Here is a 21,569-nt window from a genome sequence, read left to right as displayed (position 1 = left end):
AGGACAACAGTGCAACATTGAATGTGGTACCTGGGGCTATCTATTCCCATAACAGTTACTTGCTAGCTCTTCATGAATGATATGACAATACAACAGTTACACTGAAATTCCATTTCATCAGGAATTTCTCCAACCTGGAGAAATCCTAAGAAAACTGAGCTCTATCCTCACAAGACAAAATCTTGATTTTGACTAATTTAGTGAATCAGTAACAGATAACTGAAACTTAGTTGTTTTTTGTTGTCCTAATTTGAATTAGACCAGAAAGTAATTTCTGCTATTAAAATGGGCAGGTGGAAATAATATTTGGATAAATGCCAAGTCATAAGAGGGTAGGAAAGAGGAATTAAAAACGTTGGTAGACGGATTGCTGTGGATATCTGCATTTTGAACTGCAGTGGTCAATATGAAACACAAGTGGTCGGAATTCCTAATTCTTGGATTAGAATAGAAACATAGACTATAGGTGCAGGAGTAGGCCATTCAGTCATTTGAGCCTGTACCACCATTCAATACGATCATGGCTAATCATGCAAACTCAGTAACCCATTCCCGCTTTCTCTCCACACCCCTAATCCCTTTAGCTGCAAGGGCCATGTCCAGCTTCCTTCTGAATATATCTAACAAACTGGCCCCACAATTTTCTGTGGGAGAGAATTCCACGGGTTCACAACTCTCTGAGTGAAGAGGTTCTTCCTCATCTCAGTCCTGAATGGCTTACCCCTTATTCTTAGGTTGTGACCCCTCGTTCTGTGCTTTCCCAACATCAGGAATATTCTTGACGCATCTAGTCCATCCAGTGACATTAGGATTTTATGTTTCTCTGAGATTGCCCCCATCATTTTTCTAAATTCCAAAGAGTATAAATCCAGTTGATCCAGTCTCTCTTCGTATGATTTGATTGTAAGAATACAGAAATGGTTTAGATCATGATAGGTAGAAGATACTCTGGCTTGTGTCTCCCTGCCTATCACCCTTGTGCAGACGGGCCCTGATATATTCTAAATAACATTCTAAAATGTGGCCTGGGGTTTTCATAACAGCACTTCTGTAATTTCTGTGCCACCAACAATGTTTGATGTGTACTTTTCCGATGAAGCATTTACATCCAGCATGAGTGAGGGAGCTGTGGATGATTGGTGATCATCAAATCATTACAGCCTGGAGTTGTGTAAGAAACTTTGGCTTTAAGCATGTTCTGGCTGGACTAGTCAAGATATACCACACAGTGCATCTTATCCAAATGTGCTTTGTAACCTTTTAATATTATTGGAGGTACAGAAAACCCTTAGACAAGATATCACCCATTCTGCTCCTTTTTCTCTAAATCGTATTATCACATTATTTGTAAGATGAATTGATGCATGTTACATACTGAAATAGTGAATTCACAGAAATAAAATGTTTCTTTATGATAACAAAATATTCAACTGCAACAAGTATTTCAACTACACATTGAATTTGGATTGAGATGTGATTGAAGAATTGGGATTTTTTTTAATATTTCTTAAAATAGCATCGCTTTCACTTTCACATTTTCTTCTGACAGATAGAAAAAGACATCATCTTACAAAGAGTATGAAAAGTTCTGTTATGTCAAAAATTGCACTTTTCACTCCAGGTCAATATCAATGAAAGGATTTTTTTCCTGTTCACAGCTTTGTAGAATTATGTGTCTTTCTTTATCCACCTTTAAAATGAACCACCTTTCAGTTCATTGAAGATCACCCAGCATAAAGAATGCTTTTGGAATACAGAAAGTGCTCTTTGCCCAAGTTTATTTTGAAATACAAACAGCCTGAATGGTTGAACTATCGTAATCTCTCTGTGAGAAACATTGAAGTGACTAGAATGGCCATATTTTCTTTAAATGAAACAGTAAAACATTACCCCAAGGAAATCTGCCTTTTTTTTCCACCAACAAACATAGCAGAGGTCTCAGACAACATACCAATGGCAATGTGACAACTGCATTTATATGAATTCTGTTCCCTGTTATATTACCCTGTGTCAGAGATTTGAACAGCTAATTCAAGATGACACTTCCAGCGTTGCGCTGTTAGAAGCGTTATTTTTGGATGAAGTGTTAAAGTGAGATATTGTCTACTTTCTCAAGTGAACATCAGACATTCTACGCAACTATTTCAAACATAAGGGCAATTCTCCCCAGCATCTGGTTCAATATTTAACCCTCAATAAATATCACAGAGAAATTGACTATCATGTCAATTTCATGTCAATGCTTGCAGTAGCTTGCTGTGCTCAGATTGGGTGCCATGTTTCCAACATTACAGCAGTGACTAAACTTCAAAAGTACTTCAATACCAGGGAAGTGCTTTGGAAAAAATCCTGAAATTATGAGAATGGAAACTATACAAATAAAATTATTTTTTTCTTTTGCTATGAATGCAGCAGATAATTTTCTTAACAGGAGAAAAGAATCAGTTCAAGGTAGTCAATGATAGATCATAGATTTTTAACATAGTTGTCTATTACATGAAAAGAAGCAAATGATAATGTATAATTAAGTGTGCAGTTATTTAAAAATATCCTGTGCAACAGGAACAGAGAGACCTTAAAGTTTACATATATAGAGTTATAGTGGTGGAAAGACAAATTGCTAATAAAAAAGGACATACAAGATTGTTGGCTTTAAACACAGAGATACACAACATAAGTAGCTTGAGTCAGAAAATTTCCCAACTCAGCAGACCTATCTCAGTTCAAAAAATGTCCTGAAATGTGAAATTTTCATATAAATCTCAACTCACAACAATGCGGTTGGCTCTTAACCGACCTCTGGGAAATTCAGGATGGAAAATAAATGCTGGCCCATCCAGCAGCACCCATGTTTCTTGAACAAAGAACAACTTTCAAAAAAATGATGTAGAAAAGAAAATAATCAAAAACACATTTCACACAAAAGGTGGTGCATGTATGGAAAGGGCTGCCTGAAGAGGTGGTGGAGGCTGGTACAATTACAACATTTAAAAGCCATCTGGTTGGGTATATGAATAGGTAGCATTTAGAGGGATTTGGGCCAAATGCTGGCAAATGGGACTAGATTAATGGAGAATATCTGGTTGGCATGGACGAAATGGACCGAAGGGTCTGTTTCCGTACTGTACATCTCTATGACTTCTATTATGTGGAGAGACAAGGACAATTGGGATCATCCTCCTTAGAACAAAAAGGCCTAAGGGAGAGGGGTATTCAATGGAATTCGACATTATAAGTGACTTTTATCGAATGAACATGTTTCTGCTGACTGGAGAGTGAGCAATCAGAAGACACAACTTTATGTCAATTGTAAAAACAACCAACTGTGAGATGAAGAAAATCCATTCTTTTAATGTTGCAAATTGTTATGAAATGTACTAAATGAGTGGGTGATTTAATAAAAGTTGATAGATCTTTCCAAGTGCCAGCATGAACATGATGGGCCAAGTGACCTCCTTCTGTACTGCTTGATTGAATTTTGCTGAGGAATGCAAAGTCAGAGCAAAACCAGCCTCATTACACAAATGAAAGGTAAGATAGAAAGGAGGGATAGTTCTGACAATGATGGCGATTTTTCAGTCAGATCTGATTCAATTAGGTGGATAGTTGACCTCAGAAATGAAGGTTAGAACTGTTAGTTTTGAGCCACCCACAGGAGATTAATCTAATGCTGTGTCATAGAAAATTTTTAAGACATCAAGATCAAAACCAAGATGCTAAGATAGTGACATAATCTGGCTAAACAATGAGTCAATAGCAAAGTGTAATGTATTTGATAAAAGTTAACAGAGTGAAATTTTAAAAATAAAACTCTAGATCAGTGGATACAGTCAATTGAATGGAAATGATTGATTAAAATCAGGTGTTGAAGTAACTAAATCTATCCAAATGTGACAATTACATATGCTAATTTATTTAAAAGCTTGTGATCTACATCAGCTGAATGGGGAACAGGGCTAAAGGGGGAAATCAGCCAGCAATCACCCATCAAGACTGTGCTAATCACCGTGGAAGTAACTCCACAGAGGCTAGTATCCTGTCGCCAAGTCACCCTTTACTTGCATGTGGAGAGTCCTTGATACTGATCCAACTCCCTCAGAGCCAGCTCTCAGAGTGTACTGGATGTCTGACGCTCCTGATTATATCTGAGCCAGTGCTCCCTGGCTGAACCAGATTAACAGCTGCAATCAGGGAACTCCTATTCTATGAGATCCAACTGGCTTAGCACATTACAAACACTGCAGCTATTTTATTGTCAAGTTTACAAATGGCTTGACAGAATGATGAAATATGATGTAGTGTTGTGGATGCTTTGGTTCTCATAGCCACCATAGGATTTTAACCCAGACCACAATTACAACATTTAAAAGACCTTTGGATAGGTGCATGAATAGGAAAGGTTTGGAGAGATATGGGCTGGGGCAGGCAAGGGGGATTAGTTCAGTTTGGGATAGTGTTCGACATGGACTTGTTGGACCGAAGGGTCTGTTTCCACGCTATGTGACTCTATGACACTATGTCAGTGTCTAGCTCAGGTTTTTCAGAAGCCAAAACTGTCTGCAGTGAAGTGTACCGCTTGGGCTCCCACGCCTATACACCTAATCAAACCATTGTCTTGCAGAAAATGAAACAAGTTAAAGGAGAAGTTGTTCAAAGTGTGCATGGGCTCAACCAGATGAAAGAGGGTGGTGATGAATGGGAATTGTTCAGGCCTTTTTTTAGAGGGAGAAGCAGAGAAATTCAGACAATCCTGTTTGGGGATGGCTCTGGGTACCTGCAGGGGTACTAGTCATGCCTGTTTCTCTGTGGGGAATGTGGAACATTCCTTGTTTCATTCCTACTCAAGCCCTCACCCACACCTTTTTCTCCGAGATATCAATGGTGTTATCATGCCACTTCTAACTCTCATCTGGAATGAGAAGAATTGACCTGTTTTGCTTCCAATTTCCATCTTTCTCTCACTTTCACCTGGCCCATCTCTGATTCCTCCATTCTCTTCCTTGACTTCTCTGTTCCCACTGGACATAAGCAATCCACCAATATCACAAAAAGCCCATCGACTCCTACAATTACCTCAAGTGCACTTCCTTGCACCTTGCTTCCTGGAATTATTCTATTCCATTCTCCCAGTTTCTCCATATCCTTAATATTAATATAATGATGCCACTTCCACCAGCTACCTTCAACATGACCTCCTTTTTCCTCAACCAAGGATTTTTCCCACTGCGATTGAGAGGGCCTTCAACCATGTCCAACCCATTTCCCAAAAACTAAAAACAAGCTCTTTTGCCCTCACACATTCCCCTAGCTCCCAGAATAACGCTATGGTATCCCTTGCCTTCATCTTCCATGCCACCAATCTCCACATTCAAAGGATTATCTTCCACTATTTCTGCCCCCTCCAACAAGAGACTATCACCAAGCACATCTTTTCCTTGCCTCTGCTGGCAGTTTTCCACAAGGAACTCCACCTCTGTGTGACTTTGGTCCACTCCTCCATCACAGCTAACTCTTTGTCACTCACCCATGCTGCCTTCCTATGCAATAGCAGGAGGGGTCACACTTATCCATTCATCTCCTCTCTCCTCACTGTCCAAGGCCCCAAACACATCTTCCAGCTGAAGAAGCATTTTGCTTGTATTCCTTTCAATTTAGCCTGTTATATTCACTGCTCGCAATGCATCTCCTCTACACTAGTAAGACCAAATACAGAATAGGCGATTGTTTTGCCAACCTTCCAGTTTGGCAATAAACCACCTTGCCATTTCAATAAACCACCTTGCTCCTGTGCTAACATTTCTATCCTGAGCCTGACACAGTGTTGCAAAGAAGCAGATAACAAGCTGGTACAAGAAAATACCTCATTATCCGCTAAAAGTGGAGATCAGATATACAAAATGGCTTAAATACCCCAAAACGTTGTGACATAACCATTAATATGAAATTAGGTTCTTCCCACAAGTGCTGTGAAGAAAATCTTTCACCTCATCAAGCATGAAAGTTGCTATAAGTTATCAATTCCAGTAGACATGATTCCCTCATGAATTTGGATTGCTCATTTACTGCTGACATCTCGCTTTTTTTCTCAATGACACATTCAGGAAGTCAAGGAAACTCATGCAGCCACAGTTAAGTTCAAAATCCATGTTATTAGTTCTCAAATTGATTTAATATATTTAAATTGGAAACTTATCTTTCCTGTGAGTGTCACACGCTCACAGCCGAGTACACTCTGGTTAAATAGATCATAGGTGAAAGATAATTTGTTGAAACACTGTCAACGTCTTCACATTTACCATCCATCTGCTATAGTGCACTGAGCTAAGTGCCAGTTAAAGTTCATGCCAAGGAACCTCTAATCAAGTCAAACAATGAACAAATGACAATATGCCTCTCCCATAGACTGAATAAAACCATTGTAAGAGGAACATTTTCCACTTCAGATAATAAAGGAAATGTCACAGTTAGCAAAATCTTTAGCACACTTACTGCAAATTATAGATACTTACTGACAAATAAAATTGGATAATTCAAAGTTATGAACATTTGGCAGAGCTGCACACTTGAAATTTTATTTTGCACTATCACAGCTCAGAAGATTTCAACAATATAATGTTAGATCACATGGATATAGTGGAAACTAATATTGATGATATTCGCCCAGGGAGCAAACGTAACAGAAGTCTGGAAAACATCCCATAATGAACTAGAGAACAGAAATTTATTTAAATTCAGCTTCAATTTGTGTATAGTATAGAAGAAATGCGTTACAAGGGACCTACATCGATAGAGAGAAAAAGAAGCATAATAGAAATAGAAAGAAAGGTGGCTGCAATCAATGGGGTGGATTGGTAGGGTGTGGTCATAATTCTTTCTGGGGTGAGCTAACAACCCAACTCAATCAGTGTCCCCTTGAAGTTTCTTTGCCTATATGGGTCTCCGAGGTTCATGTAGGGCAACAACTTCTGGAACCGGAAGTCAATACCAAGACTGGTATACCAGCAGTGATCATCATAAACAGTACCATGGAGCATCTGCAGTTCGGGGGAACATTGAACCCAGTCCCTACCACATGCTCCAACAGTCAATATTGTACTGTTGTATCTGAACTTTTTGGTGAACGTGTCCCATAGATAGAGTCATAGAGATGTATAGTATGGAAACAGACCCTTCAGTCCAACTCATTTATGCTGACCAGATATCCTAACTTAATCTAATCTCAATTGTCAGCACTTAGCCCATAGCCCTCTAAACCCTTCCTATTCATATACCCATCCAGATGCCTTTAAAATGCTGTAATTGTACCAGCCTCCACCACTTCCTTTGGTAGTTCATTCCGTACAAGTTCATTTCCTCTGTAAGGAAAAAGGTGCCCTTTAGATCCCTTTTAAAATCATTTTCCTCTCACCTTAAACATATGCCCTCTAGTTCTGAACTCCCCAACCCCAGAGAAAAGACCTTGTCTATTTACCCTGTCCATGTCTCACTTGATTTTATAAACCTCTTTAAGGTCACCCCTCAGCCTTCAATGCTCTAGAGAAAACAGCCCTAACCTTTTCGGCTTCTCCCGATATCTGCAACCCTCCAACCCTGACAACATCCTTGTAAATCTTTTCTGAACCCTTTCAAGTTTCACAACATCCATCCTGTGGGAAAAAGACCAGAATTGCACACAATATTCATAAAGATGTAACATAACAAATGGTCACAATTGTGAAGTAAATAAATGCACATTGCCATAGACCTGCATATGGACCTATTACAAAGGTCATTTCCTCTAGCTACCTCCGGTATTGAGAAGATACTTTTGTGAACCAGACCAAATCTCCTCAAAATATAGTAAGAAGATAGCATTGATGCTATTTTTTTTCTTATTTTAAAGGCAAATGTAAAATGCTGTGATGTTGCAATTCAACTGCTCAAATTACTTGACATTAAGCAAAACACAATTAATTCAAACACTATAGTTAAAATATCCCAATAAAAGAAAGATAAACTTTGAATAACAATTCTACTGGAAACAGAATAATAGATACAGTAACTATTACTAATTAGCTATTCCAATGTTGTTACAGCCCATAAACACATCCCTAGGCAAAAAGGCTAATTCAGAAATCAGATTTTCTAACACACGGGAAGAGAAACCCTAGCTTCTAGTTGTAAGTGAGCAAGGGAACAAAATAGCTCCTACTTCTTCAAGATTCCAGCAGCTTCTGCTGAATCTAACAGCTAAAACAAAAAAAAAACTAGAAATCCTGGTGTGTGAGAGCTGACCACACCCAGCCAGGCTGCATCTATTATTCCAACTTTAAAAACCCAAGACATCACAAGTTGTTTACATGACCACAGACTGCTTACCATCACTTGCTAAATCTCTCTCTTAAAAGAAACTCAGGAAAATACATCTCTGAATGCCACAGCATCATTCCAATACCTCCTAGAACTAATGTAGAGATGTTTTCTAATGTATTGAATTCTTTGATCTGTTTATTGTTGCTGTGATATTGTAACTGTAGTTTCTGATCCTTGAGATGAATCTTAACAATGAAACCAAATGCAGATTTTGAAGCTGATGACTGTGAAATATCACATATACATACATTTTAGGGTTGTTCATCATATGTAACTTGGTGTAAATTTGACTCACTGGTTGCACTCCCAATTCTAAGGCCAAAGTTGGTAGTTGTTACAATATTTCAGATTTAAGTACAAAAATTAGGCTAATATATCATGATCAGAATTCTATTTTTCCAATGGAATGTTAGAATGAAGGTCCAACTGTTTAATTCAGGTATTTGTAAGAAACTACTGCATTATTTAAAAATCAGTAAGCTAACGGTTATTCTTCAATCCAATGAAATTAACCTATCATTAATCTTGTGACTCTCTGTAGAATGTGGTTGTGTACAAATTGGTTATAGCAATTGTCAGACAAAAAAATAACAAATGCCCATTCAAAGGTAATGAGAAGCACTTTGAGATGTCTCAAGAATGTGGAAAGCATTTTATTAAATGCAAATATTCTTATCCTTCTTGTCCCTCACAACAGATATCTTTCAATATGCAGAATGATTCTTAAAGAAAAGATTTCTCTAGTTTTTCTGTGTAATAAAGAAACCCCCAAATATAGTTAAGATGTAGAAGAGCTAACAAATAAACATGATAGAGCATCAATTTATGTCCTGTGCATGCTTGTTACAAGGTTTTATTGCAGTATGCAATATACCCATTAAAACTGAGCAGAAAGCAAAAGCAAACAAAGAGGCCTCTATCTAATAAATTAAAACAATAATGAGACATTAAAGGTCTTGTGTATATAAGCAAATTCATAGGGGAATGGAATTTAAAAATTGTACTTTATGAGCACACATATCTGTTTGATGACTTTTACAAATATTTCAAATTTGGTTATTACCATCCGTCAATTAATCATTGACTATTGTGGCAGTAATAGTCACCATGATTCTAGAACGATGGTTTGAATGTTGCATTTTCCCATGTGAGACGATATTTCTAAATTGTCCAATCTGCTAACCTGCTTCATCAGCACTATGGATTTTCTTGGAACTGAACTGTTGTGAGAATATGTCTGATCCTGCTGTGGTATAAATTGTTGGTCCTGTACAAACAGTGCCAATGCTAGATAAATAATTGATTAATTTGATTAAACTATAACATATACACCAAGCCAATTTGTAAAGTAGTACATATTAGCCTGGATTTCTGCTCAATCTAGATAATAGTCTGATATGATTTATGCCTGTTTAGAAGTGAGATGCAGGATGACAAAAGGTTTACTCATTGAGCAACATAAACACAAATGTGGTCCCCTACAAGATGCAGCATTGTTTTGGGGCTGAAGATATTTCAACTACTGGATGTAGGTGTTCGCTGAGCTAGAAGGTTTGCTTTCATCACCATACTAGGTAACATCATCAGTGAGCCTCCGGATCAAGCACTGGTGACATGACCTGCTTTCTATGTATGTGTTTGGGTTGCCTTGGGTTGGTGATGTCATTTCCTGTGGTGATGTCATTTTCTGTGGTAATGTCATTTCCTGTTCTTTTTCTCAGGGGGTGATAAATGGGATCCAAGTCAATGCGTTTGTTGATAGAGTTTTGGTTGGGCTTAGAAAAATGACTAAACAGCTTTTTAAAATTGCTGTTGTGCATCTTGTTGGTGGTACACATTCTTGCCACTATGTTGCAGGTGGTGGAGGACCAAACATTGAAAATGGTGAATATAGTGTCATTGAAGTTGAGTGCTTTGTTCTGCAATATTTCTTGAGCTTCCTGGGTATTATTGGAGCTTTATTCATCCAGGCTTCTGACTTGTGCTCTGTAGATACTGGGCAGATATGGAGGAAACATATGGTGAGCTATTCATAGAACCAGAAAAACCCAGGGGAAAAAGTGCAGCACTACACCATTCAACCATCAAGCTATTTTGCTGTTCAACATGATCATGACTGGTGGTCTTTCTCAACATCAGATTCCCACTCTCTCCTCATGCCCTTTGACAACTTTAGCATTTATTTCTTCTTTTAATGTATTCAGTGTCTTGGCCTCCACAGCCTTCTATGGTACAAAATTCTATAGGTTTAGCACCCACTGAATGAAGAAATTTCCCTTCATTTCACCCTGAAATGGCCTACCATGCTTTGTGAGACCATGATCCCTTTTTTTTAGATTAGATTAGATTAGATTAGATTAGATAACCCGGGTCTCAGGCGCTGTGAGGCAGCAGTGCTAACCACTGTGCCACCGTGCCGCCCTTCTTCTGGACACCCTGCCCAAGAGTAATCATTTTGCCATTCAGTCTGACCAGCCCTTTCAGAATTTTATACATTTTAATCCGATCCCCTCTTCTTCTGAACTTTAGAGAACATAAGTCCAGTCAGTTCAATCTGTCCACATAGGAAATATTCCAGGAATCGGTCTGGTGAACCTCCATTGCACTTTTTCTGTGGCAAGTTATCTTTCCATCAGTGAGGAGACAAACCTACATAACAGTACTCCAGGGGTGGTCTCACCAATGCCCTGTATAGCTGTAGTAAAACTTACTTGCTCATGAACCCAAACTTTCTTGCAATGAAGACCAACATACCATTTGCAATCCTAACTGCTTGCAATCCTTGCTTTCAATGAGTGGTATACCAGGACCAATAGGTCTATTTGTACATTAAACTTTCCCAATCTATGACCATTTAATTAATATTCTTCCATTCTGTTTATCCTACCAAAATTACATTGCATCTTCCCTCTGCAACTAAATCCTTGATTCCTGACCTGCAGACTGTAATCTGTAAGGATAGACAACAACATCCCCACCACAATAATTCTCAAAACTAATGCCCTTCAAGGCTGCGTACTCAGCCCCTTACTACACTCCTTATGCATTCATGACTGTGTTCCCAATTCTAACTCCATTTATAAATTTGCTGATGAAACCACCTTAGCGTGTCAGATCTCAAATAACAGAGATAGTACACATAAGAAATAGAGAGCTTAGTGGCATGGTGTAAAGACAACCATCTCTCTATCAATGTTAGCAAAATGAAAAAACTGGTCATCAACTTCAGGAAGTAGAATGGAGGACATGACCCAGTCCGAAACAGTGGTGCTGAGTTGGAGATGGTCGAGAGCTTCAAGTTCCAAAGGGTAAATACCACCAACAGTCTGTCCTGCTACTATGAAGAAAGCACAACAATGCCTCTACTTCCCCAGAAGACTAAGAAAACTCTACATGTCTACAATGACTCTAACAAGTTTTATAAATGCATCATAGAGAGCATTCTATCCAGATCATCATACTTGGTAAGGCAAGTGCTCTATCCAAGACTGCAAGAAATTACAGACAGTTGTGAACGCAGCCCAGTTTATCACAAAAAAACAGCCTTCCATCCATTGATTCCATCTATACTTATTGTTGCTTCGAGAAAGCAGCCAATATACTCAAAAACCCCTGTCACCCAGTTATACTCTCTTCTAAACTCTTCCATTGAGCAGAAGATACAAAAATCTGAAAACACATACCGACAGATTTAAGAACAGCTTTTTCCCTGCTCTTATCAGACTTAAAAATGGATCCCTCATATATTAGAATTCATCTCTCTCTGCACCTTCACTGCAGCTGTAACAATATATTCTGCACTTGGTTCTATTACCTTGATGTACCAATGTACCTTAATATGATTTATCTACTTAGCACATAAAACAATCCTTTTTGCTGTATCTTGGTAAATATGACAGTAATAAATCAAATCAAATCATACATATACCCACTCACCCAAATCACACTAACGTCTTTTTCTATTCTCCTCACCATTTATACTCCCAACTAGTTTAAGTCAACTTGAAAACTCATGATTTCTTATCCAAATCCTTGATATCTGTGGTGATAGCTGAGACCTGGTGCTAATTCCTGTGGGACCCCACTCAAAACTACTCTGAAATTGACACATTTATTCTGACTTTGTTTCCTGACTGCTTATCAATTCTCAGTTTATGTCAGTTGTTACTGCCAATCCTATGTACTTTGATTTTACACAATAGTTTTTTCAGCTGGATTTTATCAAAATCTTTCTGAATCCAAATATACCATACTCAGATGTTCTCTCTTATCTATTCTATTGGTTATTTATCAAAATGCTTCATTAGTTTTATCAAACATAGTTTCCCTTTCATTAATCTGTGTTGACTTTGTATAATGCCATTGGTATTTTTAAGTGTCCTATTACTCCGTACTTTCTAATTGACTAGCATTTTCTCTGTTGGTGTAACTAATCTTTACTTCCTGGTTTTCTCCCTCCTTCCTTTCTTAAATAAAGCAGCTCCATTTGCAAATTTACGCTCATCTTCTATTTTCCTCTTTCAATCAACCTCTTCGTCTTCCTTTTCTATATTCTAAGTCGCTCCCAGTCCTCAGGCTTATTTTTAATAGCAATATCATATGATATCCCTTTTGAACTAATAATATACTTAACTTCTTCTGTTAGCCATAGGTGGGCTGCTTTAACTGTTATGTTTTTTGTTGAAAAGAAGAAATATTGCTGCTGCAACATATGACTTTGCTTGCTAAATATTAAACTTTGCCAATACTCTGTTTATGCCTTTTAATGATGTTACACCATCAATCACATTGTTCAACAGGCTGACAAGAGAATGAATCTTCTAATGAATGTTATCACTTCATTGATGTACTGGGGCAGCGCTGAACCTCCAGAAGTACATCCTTTTTGGATGAGAAAACGTAAGGTCCTGTCTGTCCCCTACATAGGACATTAAATATCCCATGGTACATGTCTATCACTTGTAATCAGGATTACATCACACGTGTCACAAGGAACCTGCCAGATACCAGCACAGGGACATCATCCCAAGATGCATTAGTAACCTGAAGAGCATGCTTCAGTAGACTGGTACTAGTGATGACAACATTGTTGTAGGAGGGGAGATTGGTTTGAATGGGACTGTATTCCCTAGGATTTAGAAGCATGAGAGGATATCTCAGTGGTGGAGGAAGCTTGAGGAACTAAATAGGAGAAAGCGAGGACTGCAGCTGCTTGTGAGTCAGTGTTGAAAAGTATGGCATTGGAAAAGCACAGCAGGCCAGGCAGCAGAGTCAACATTTTGGGCAGAACCTTTCATCACTAAATAGCCTATTGCTATTCCTATTTCTTATAGTCTTATCATCTGGTTGGAATGTATAAAATTTTAACAGGGCTCGAAAGGTTGTATGAGGAAAGATGCTTCCCTTGGTTAGAGTCTAGAACCGGGGCTCACAGACTCAGGATAAAGTGTGGACCACTTAGTATTTAAATGTGGAAACATTTCTTCACTTAGATGGGAATTTCTTCACTCATGGAACTTGTTTTCACAGAAGGCTTGGAGGCCAACTCACTAAGTATCTTTGAGAAAGAGTTTGATAAACCTCTGGATATTTAAGGGGTATCGAAAGAGGGATAATAGCAATGAGATAGAGGATCAGCCACGATCATATTGAATTGCAAAGCAGAATTGAAGGGCCGAATGGTCTACTCCTGAACATAGTTTCTATGTTTCTATCCAAGGTAATAGGGTCTGAGTTGGAAATTGATGATGACATTGAGATTTTGATGGCTTTTGAATTAGGAGACATTATCTGTCCACTGCAAAGTCTGGAGATACAAATCTCAGAAAATCTGCAGAAAATTTAAAAAATCTTTCCAGGATACCTTGGTCTTTGTGAATTGCAGTGATTTAAAACTTTGTAGATATTACAGTGGTTTTAGATATTACAGTCACCTCCTCAACTCAATGTCATTTGCCCTATATTCTTGGGGAACATCTTGAAAATATAACTGAGGCTTTGTAGCGGAGTCAGACCCTTCTGTCCACTTGTCCATGCTGATCAGACATCCCAATCTGATCTAGTCCCTTTTGCCAGTATTTGGCCCCTATCCTTTCCTATTCACTCATCCAGATGCCTTTTAGCTGTTGTAATTGTACCAACCTCCACCACTTCCTTTGGCAGCTTGTTCCATACATGCACCACCCTCTGCAAGAACAAGTTACCCCTCAGGTCCTCTTTTAAATTTTTCCCTTCTCACCTTAAACCTATGCCCTTTAGTTTTGGACTTTCCCACTCCATGGAAAAAGACCTTGGCTAGCTACTATTTTCATGCCCCTCATGGAGAACTCCTGAAGAAAGCTTCATTTGCACCATTTGTGCTCCAATAGAAGGTTGGGGTGGCAGATTACAGAAACCAGTCTCTTCTAGTCTCATGGTTCAATATCATTGTATTAGTTGTTAGCGTTTGGGATTCTTTGATCTCGATTGGCCATCACAATATCATACTCTTCCAATGATTTTCATTCATGCTTTAGAAGACCTTATCAGTTTAATTATCAGTAGGATTGGTCCATTAAACCAAAGCCAATGGACTTGTGTTATGGATAACCTTTAATGATAACCTTTAAAGAATTACTGTGATGTATCATCATTAATAGTGAAAGATCTTATCAAGATATTGTCATTTATTAAACCACAGTACTACTGCTCATTTCTGTCGTTTTTCTGATAAATAGCTGAAGATTTGCTTTGCAAATTCTGAGTTTTTGTTCTGATCTTACAATGTCTATTCCTTGACTATGCTGGTCATTATTTTGCTATTGGATTTCTTATGTATTCATACATATTGCAAAAGATTCAGCTCCCAGACGACGGGTTCTTGTTATATTGCACTGCAAAGCCAATAGAGTGAAATAGTATTTTGAGTCTGTCATGATGTCTATACTACATATAAATCATTTCTCCCACACCCTGTTCCAGAAACATTTCTGTGAATCGCTTTGTATTATTATAATTTAAATTATGGAAAGACTCCAACTTTCAGGGCTTCTTTATCACACTGAGTCTATCCAAATTACCAGACTGTGAAATTCATTAAGACTCAAATATGGTGTGGGGTTGGCGATGCATGATTAACCTTTGCTCACTGTGTTCAATGTAGGCAGAACAAGTGTCTCTTGGTCTGCTCATTTAAATGATTGTAGCATCTCGGCAGTGCTGAGGTGACTGCAAATCTGAACAGGATTTATATGAGGGATCATCACAACTTAAAGCGAGCATGCACTAGTTAAAGGGAAGCTGTTCTAATAATGTGCAGGTAGTCTTGTTGTAAAGGTTCAGAGGTGAGGAGATAGCAACTATCCATAGGAGGTGCAGGAAGCTGTGATACTCCCAGACTATACATAGATTTGTTGTCAGAATTGCTTGTCCTGTGGCTATCTATATCCACCCCTGTGCTAGTGCCTGATTTTGCCCCTGTTTCAGCTCATCGTCTGTTGAAATCCTCATTCAATCCTTTGTTACTAGTATGCCAGTGCTCTGCTGGCTGTCTTCACAGATTTTATAGGCAAAAAAAACAATGAGTGCACATAAATATCTTTTTAGACTGATAGTTGGTAGGCCATGATTGTTCCCAAATGTCCATTGCTTCTTTATAAATGACTTGAAAGAGTTCATGTTTCGCTCCCCTCCTTCTTTTCCATAAAATCATAACATGTAGGTGCAGAGGTAGGCCATTTGGCCCATCAAGACTGGTCCACCATTCAATTAGATCATGGCTGATAATCCTCAACTTGACTTTCCTATCTTTTTCCCATAATCCTTGATCCTATTACTGATTTAAAAAGCTAGAAGAAAGTGAGGACTGCAGAAACTGGAGAGTCAGAGTCAAAAAGTGTGGCTCTGGAAAAGCACAACAGGTCAGGCAGCATCTGAGGAGCCAGAGAATCGACATTTCGGGCATAAGACCTTCATCAGAAATGCTATCCGAAACATCGAATCTCCTGTTTAAAAATATGCCTATCTCAGCTTCCCCTTCCTTAGTAAATACCAATCAAAGTATTAATTAAGTATGCTAGTTTCTCCTTGTGCCTCTAGATATATTATTATTTGTGTTCTTGATAGGGCCTGCTCCATCACCTCCTACTTGCTTACTACAAAAATACTGGAAGACATTTGTTGGGTTCCTTTTTCTATTGGTTGCCATTCTGTTCTCATCTTTTCCAGGCTAATCTTTTTTGTCATTTTCTCTCTCAATCTGTTCTGAAGAAAAGTAATTTGACCCAAAGCATTAATTCTGATTTTCTCTCACCAGATGCTGCCATACCTGCTGAGATTTTCCAGCAATTTCTGTCTTTGTACCTGCTTAGTCGTGCCCAGTTTGGGGTCCAGCAGAGCCACCCAGCTCCTGACCTTATTACAGCCTTGGTTCAAACATGGACAAAAGAGCTGAATTCTAGAGGTAAGGTGAGTGTGATAGCCTATGACCTACAAGCCCTCATTTGACCGAGTGTGGCATCAAGGAGTACGAACAAAACTGGAATCAATGGGTAGCAGAGAGCAAACTCATACCTGGCATATAGAGAGATGGTTGTGGTTGGAGGTCAGTCATCTCAGCTCCAGGTCTTCTCTGCAGGAGTTCCTCAGGGTAATTTTCCAGGCTCAATCATCTTCAGTTGTTTCACCATCATAAGATCAGAAATGGAGATGCTTGCCCAAAGTTCAGGATCATCAAAGACTCCTCAGATCCTGAAGCAGTCAATGTTCAAATGAATCTCTCCCCATCTCCTGTAATTCCACACATAGATGACCTCATTGATCTATAAGGAGCCCTATTCCCTCCCCAGTTGGTTTTTTTTTGCTCTTCATTGGCTTGTAGAATCTCTTCTGGATTATCCTTAACCTTATCTGCCAAGGCTGTCTCATTTCCCTTTTTTTGTCCTCTGGATTTCCCTCTTAAGAATATCTCTACACCCCTCTCACTCTTCAGGAGATTCACTTGATCTCAGTTGTCTATATCTAATAGATTACTCTTATTCTTGACCAGAGCCTCAATATCATTATTCATCCATTGTTCCCTACTCTTACCAGCTTTACCCTTCATGCTAACAGGAACATAATGCCTCTGAACCCTTGTTATCTCACTTTTGAAAGCCTCCCACTTGCCAGTCTCCTCCAATTTTGGATAATTGCTGTCTCACACCATCACAACTTGCCTTACTCCAATTAGAACTTTAAATTTTATACAAGAGCTATCCTTTTCCATGACTATTTTAAAACTAAGATAATTATTGATCACTGGTCCCAAAGTGCTCTCCCATTAACACTTCAGTAACGTGCCCTACCTTGTTTCCCATGAGAAGTTCAAGTTTTGCTCCTTTTGGAGGAGGTGCATCTACATATTGATAAAGAAAATTTTCTTGAATAGATTTAACAAATTCCTGACCATCCAAGCCCTTAACACTATATCAGTCCCTCTCAATGTTCGGAAAGTTAAAGCCCCTACGGTTACAACCTTATTACTCTTACATATATCTGAGATCTCTACATATTTGCTCCTCAATTTCTTTCTGATTATTAGAGGGACTACCATGCAATCCATTAAGGTGATCATTCCCATATTATTTCTGAGTTCCACCTAAATAGCTTCACTGGATGATCCCTCAGAAATATCCTCTCTAATACACTAGTAATATTTTCCTTAATCAAAAATGCCACTCTCCCTCCGCTCTTGCCTTCCTTTCTACCCTTCCCTGCATCCAAAGCCTGGAACACTGAGCTGCCAGCCCTGCCTCTCCCTCAGTCATCTTTCTATAATAGCTATGATATGCCAGCACCAGGTTCCAATGCATGTTCTAAGTTTATATATCTACTTTAACATCCCTTGCATCGAAAGAAATGTAGTTTAATTCTTTAGGTTTACATTGGTCTCTGACTTGCTCCCGCCAGCCTTTTCTAATTAACTTGCTCTTTTTAAATTCAGAACCATTCTCATCTGTCTTTGTATTCTCACTATTACTTAGGACTCCCCCCCCCCCCACCCCTCCCAATAGTTTAAAGCCACCTCAATAGCACTAACAAATCTCCCTGCCAGGATATTGGTCCCCCTCCAGTTCAGGTGGAACCCATCCCTTTTGAACAGGTCTTTTTTTACCCCAGAAGAGATCCCAATAAACCAAAAATCTGAATCCTTTCCATTGTACTGTCTCCTCAGTCACTGATTTATCTGCCCTATCTTCTTATTCCTACTCTCACTAGGACGTGGCACCAGGTGTAATCCAGATATTATTACTTTTGAGGTTCTGCTTTTTAACCTCCCACCTAGTGGGCGGCACGGTGGCACAGTGGTTAGCACTGCTGCCTCACAGCACCAGAGACCCGGGTTAAATTCCCACCTCAGGCGACTGACTGTGTGGAGTTTGCACGTTCTCCCCGTGTCTGCGTGGGTTTCCTCCAGGTGCTCCGGTTTCCTCCCACGGTCCAAAGATGTGCAGGTCAGGTGAATTGGCCATGCTAAATTGCCCGTAGTGTTAGGTAAGGGGTAAATGCAGGGGTATGATGGGTTGCGCTTCGGTGGGTCAGTGTGGACTTGTTGGGCCGAAGGGCCTGTTTCCACACTGTAATGTAATCTAATCTAACTTGCTATATTCAGTCTGCAAAGCCTTAACCCTTTCCCCAACTATGTTGTTCTTACCAATCTGTACAACAACTTCTGGCTTCTCACTCTTCTCTTTGACAATGTGCTGCAAAAGCTTCAAGACATCCTTGACCCTGGCACCAGGGAGGCAACATGCCATCCTGAATTCACATCCTGCCTGCAGAATCTCCTGTCTGTGCCCCAGAATGGAGAGTCCCTGATAACAATTGTTCTTATGAATCTTGACAAACCCTGCTGAACATAAGATTCATCTTGGTGCGCAAGATCTGGCTGTCACTTTTCTTCATTGAGAGACTATTCCCCTCAACGGTACCCAAAACAGTAGACAGGAATAGCCGCAGGAATTAGAGGTGATCTCATTGAAATTACAAAATACTTTAATGGGACAGATAACACAGATACAGGTAAGATGTTTCCTTTGAATGAGAAGTCTAGAACTAGGGACAGAATTTAATAATAAGGTGGATGCCACTTAGAATTTTCTTTTTACTCAGAGGGTTTTGAGTCTCTGCAATTCTCATCCACAGAGGGCTGTGCCATCTCAGCCTCTGAGTATGTTTATGATAGAGATTATTGAATGTATGATTACCAGTGGAGTACAGGATTATGGGGACGGGTATGATAAAAAGCATTGAAATGTTTGATCAGTCTTGATTATATTAATTTGGTAGAATAAATTTGATGAGCTGAATGGCCTACTTCTGTTCCTATGTTCTTAATTCAATTTTTGCATACTGTTTGTTCTGGTAATATTCCCAGAAAGTTGGATGAAGTTAAGGAATATTCTGGGTATTCATACAAAACTGGAACATTATTCTTATGCATCAACATTTGCTACATGTGAAGCGTTTGTTGCTCTCTTTAGTTCTGTATAATCTGCAAGGTCTCATCAGGCTCAATTGTCTTTTGATGATCAAATGATCATTGTGACTGCCTTGTTTTGTTGGTATTATTGATGGTGCTGTAACTTAATGCAGTGATCTTTCATCAGAACTGTTGTGGCAGAAACTTGCTTACTGTCAAGTATGTGAAGATTCCGCTGATTCACTTGAAGAAAATCAGAGGGACCTTGGTGTACTTTACCATTGACACGAGAGTCTTACTGCAGAATTTTGTCTTTGAAATGCTGAAAAGGGACCTGACATGTGGCATGTTATATGTTCACCCCCTTCGAAAGAAATCATCTCAAACTCTTTAAGTCTGGCAGGTAGATGTTCATACTGAAGCTGACCAAACTCTTGGAAAAGCTTCTTGACTTGAAGAGGATAATCCATGTTTCTTGATATGAAGCATCTATTATTTTGAAAAATTAGAGCAATTAGCTCGGCTTGTAATTTGATAAATTTCTGTTGTTGTGAAAGGTGTGGACATGGTATAGAATATTCACAGAGATGCTCGATGAGTTGATGAATTAAGTGGTCACTGTTGATCTATCTGCAGAGAAGGTAGAGGATATCGTGATCTGCTTACACAGTCTGCAAAAACTTTGCAGGCTGTAATTATATTATCTTTGGGCTGACAGCACAGAAGACAAATGGAGCAAAGGCTGAAGAGGGGAGACTTGGCACAGAGGGAGGAGGAGATGTCTTGACATAAGACCCTAACCAGCATGGGTTTTCAGATAGGACGTCTACGTCACCCATCTTAGTTAAGATAATACCTGAGATTCATCAAAGAGGTGGTGACAAAATATGCCATTGACTTCATCAGGACATCAGTCCCCTCCATGCACTGTAAAATCAGTACTGCCAATGGTTGTCAAGATTACTGTCTACCTGACTGAATGCTTCCAGGTGAGAACAGGTGTTATCATGATCATATCTCATCAATATATCTAGAAAATGATGGAGGCCCTGTACAATTTAGTATATGACTATTCTGATGAAAAGTCACAGACATGATTGTTCGCTCTGTGTCTCTCTCCACAGATGCTGCCTGACCTTCTGAATATTTCCAAGATTTCTTTTTTTTAATCATTGCAGACTTCCATCAACTGCAGTATTTTGCTTGAGGTCACTGTTCTGTCTAATCACGGAGAGCAGAATTAAGTTGGGGAGGGTCTCCAGCAGTTTAGCAGAATGCCCAATAGAGCACGGAGTCAGACTGCATGCAGACAGGCCTCCCAGCTCAACAGAGACAAATTATTCCAGTTTATTCATGTGTAGTTGTTGTGCAATCATAGAACATAGAAGAACATAGAACATAGAAAAATACAGCGCAGTACAGGCCCTTTAGCCCTCGATGTTGCGCCGATCCAAGCCCACCTAACGTACACTAGCCCACTATCCTCCATATGCCTATCCAATGCCCGTTTAAATGCCCATAAGGAGGGAGAGTCCACCACTGCTACTGGCAGGGCATTCCATGAACTCACGACTCGCTGAGTAAAGAACCTACCCCTAACATCTGTCCTATACCTACCCCCCCTTAATTTAAAGCTATGCCCCCTCATAATAGCTGACTCCATACGTGGAAAAAGATTCTCACTGTCGACCCTATCTAAACCCCTAATCATCTTATACACCTCTATCAAGTAAACCCTAAACCTTCTTTTCTCCAATGTAAACAACCCCAAGTGCCT

This window comes from Chiloscyllium plagiosum, chromosome 14 (genome assembly GCF_004010195.1).
Source record: "Chiloscyllium plagiosum isolate BGI_BamShark_2017 chromosome 14, ASM401019v2, whole genome shotgun sequence".
NCBI lineage: Eukaryota > Metazoa > Chordata > Chondrichthyes > Orectolobiformes > Hemiscylliidae > Chiloscyllium > Chiloscyllium plagiosum.
The sequence above is the reverse complement of the archived record's forward strand: the minus strand, read 5'-3'. Positions refer to the sequence as shown.